The sequence below is a fragment of the Emiliania huxleyi genome (assembly GCF_000372725.1).
Source record: "Emiliania huxleyi CCMP1516 chromosome Unknown EMIHUscaffold_1349, whole genome shotgun sequence".
Taxonomy (NCBI): domain Eukaryota; phylum Haptophyta; order Isochrysidales; family Noelaerhabdaceae; genus Emiliania; species Emiliania huxleyi.
The window spans coordinates 5,395-8,440 of NW_005201241.1; positions in this window are offsets into that span (position 1 = coordinate 5,395).

Genomic DNA, 3,046 nt, shown 5'->3' on the forward strand with positions numbered 1-3,046 from the left:
GCTATTATGCCTCGGGCAAAACCGAATTTGACCTTTCTGTCCCACGGATTTTTTCCAGATTTTTTCAAAGGAGGGGCCCCGCCCGCGCGTATGCCGTATCCCGGTGTTTGTGCAATAAAATTCTTCTTTTGGAGCGGCCGCCCCGCGCCGCGAAGCTACTACCAGCCATTCAGCCAACCATGGGCATGGCCTACCGGATGAAGATGTTCAAGAGCCAGAAGCCCTCGTCATTTGACCTGTCTCCGACTTCAAGAGAATTCCCGGCTTCAACTATGTGCTGTCTGTGTCGACGGAGGACGAGCACACGTACAACTCGCTGGCTCAGGGCAAAAGTGAAAAGAGAAAACATTTGGCGATCGATGCCGAACTTCGCGCGCGCGCGCGGCAGCGCGCGAAGCGAAAATTCCAGCGGCGAGCAGTTCGTTCGGTGTGGCCTCTCGGGCCACATCACCGTGGTGCGTGGACCCGGGACGGCTCTCTCATAGCAGCCCATAACATGTTATGGGCGTTATGGGTGTTATGGGCCCGGGCCCATAACGGCCATAACACCCATAAACATGTTATGGGCTGCTATGCCCACCCACCCAGACAGAGAGAGAGAGAGAGCCATAACACCATAACAATAACTGTGTCAGGGGTCAATCATTGAACCTTCCTGGAGATGCCTGCGTCCCCGAAAAGCACTATTACCTCGACCCGGATGCGACTATCAACTATAGCCCCCCCCCCTCCCCTTGGGCCCTCATCCCCCCCCTCATCGCTCGTGATAATCTCGTCAATCACACAAGGCGTCACACTAGGGGTAAGGCGAGCGGCTGACTCCCTGTAGGGGGCGCCGAAGCTAACTGGGACTAGGTTCCGTTAGGATCTCGGGCAGAAGACAACGGGCGCGCTGCGATCCGCCCGATCCCAGGCCGACTCCGCCCAGGAGCTCCCAGGACGCCAGCCAAGCCGGCAGACGAAAGTCTGCAACCCGCCCCCAACACACAAACCGCACACACACATGCCCACGAGCCCCGACAGAGGTGACCACCCACCCCCAGGCAAGTAGTGCACTTGTCTAGCTCGCGTCGGAGAGAGCATACGGCGGGAGCCAGGGGACAGCACAATGCCCACTTCACAATGGTAGGCGATTCGACACTTCAAGGCGAACTCCCCCTCCTTCACTTCCAGGCCCCGCGCAACCTATATGGCAGGGCCTCCATCGTTAGGGCTCCTTTAACACGCGTCCAAGCGTGGGCGGGTCTAGCATGGGATGCCCGCGCGCACCAAGGGGGAGCCCTGCAGGTGCCATTGAAAAAAAGATTTTTTGCCGCACGTCGCCTTTAAAAAAGAACAGAGAGCGCTTGAATGCCGGCATTCAAGCGAGACAACGCTAGTCGGCTCCGCGACGCGGAGCGGTGCATGAAGGCCGGCGAGCCTCTCACGGTGCGCGAGGCGTCCTTCATCAGCTTGCTGATGGGACACACCGAGCGCACCGGCGCGGCCACCGTGCGCTTCACCATGCACGTCGACGGCAGTCTCGACGGGCAGATCGCCAAAACGCAAGTTTTTTCACTCACTCACACACTGCTTGTATTGGGGCGGCGGCCGAAACGGGGACCTCCAGTACGGTCCAGTAATGAAGTGATCCACTTGATCCAAGGGTGCCATTGTGCTCTACTACAAAAGTTGTGTAAGATGCCCAAGTCTCAGACACTGAATCCTCAGCGGAGCTGAGTTCTGACGGGGTGTGAACACGAGCAACCGGAGTGACGACCGGGACCGGGCCGCACGCCGGGAGTGCCCCGACTAGCAGTGACGGGCGCGGATGAGTGAATGAGAGGTCGCTATCTGTGGGAGATGTGTTATTAGAGACTAGGACTGCCTATCTCTCACTGAAAGGAACCTCTCGTTCGCTCGTCCGCACCCGTCACCGCTCACGGAGTGCTCCGCGTGCCGCACCGGCCGCCGCTGGCCGCCGGCCGCTTACGCGGTAACGGAACAGTGTTACTACTCCGCAAAGTTGAGCTGGATCAAACTGAATAGTGCTCCTGAAAGCCCTCTCTCTGGGCTCTGCCACACAGTAGCAGCTCACAACTAGCAGCTGCTGTGGCTGTATTTGTAGCCATTTTTAGGCTTCAACTGGTCCCAAAATAGTAGCAACACCTCATGAAAATCAGTCAAAAAAGTCCCAAAAAATCGGCGCCTGCGGCGGGCTTCCTGGGGCTCAGCCCCAGACCCCCGTGACTGGGGGGACCCCCCGCGAGAGCACCCCCGTCGCCCCCGGGGGCCCGTCGACTACCCAGGAGCCTCAGGCTCCTGCGATGGCCGAGCGAGGCTGCCGCCTGAGGGCTGCATGTCACTGCACCGACCGCGGCGGACGACGGCCGATGCGTGGGCGGGCGCCGTGGCAAGGTCGACGGGGATAAGCTGGTCATCGTCCAGGACCTCGAGGAGCCAGGAGGCAAGTGAGGACGTGCTGGCGGCGAGGACCAGCGAGTCAAGCGAGTCGAGGCGGGCGGAAGGGCTGAATTGCTGGACGCGCGCCTCGGAGCGAGCCACCTCGCCGGCCGTCAGCACGCTGGCGGTGCGAAGACGCTGGAGCAGATCGGTCGGGCTTGTGGTGTCGACCATTGAGGCGTGTCCGGGTTGTGCGGGCGCGGTGGCGCAAGACGCCAAGCCAGTCGGCACGGACGCCAAGCCGGCGAGGGGCAGATCGTAGGCGGCGGCAAGGGGTCGCGCGACAGAGGAGGCGGCGGCGGCGGCGGAGGTGGCAGCGGCGGCGGCGATGGCGGCGGAGTGAAGGGCAGCGGACCGGTGCTGCTGCAGCTCATCCCTTGGCGAGATTACCTGGGGGCTGAAGAACACGCCAGGAATCGCTTCGTGGAGGGGGATGCCGATGACGTGGGAGGGCTCGGTGGAGGTCAGGGAGGCCTGAGAAGTGATCCGCTGCCCTTGCGTCCAGAGGGAGGCGCTGGAGACCGGCTCGTCGAGGGTGCGCCCCGTCTCGGTCAGTGTGGCCGGCAGGGTGGGCGGTGTCATGTGCATCACGCCCGCCGTGAGC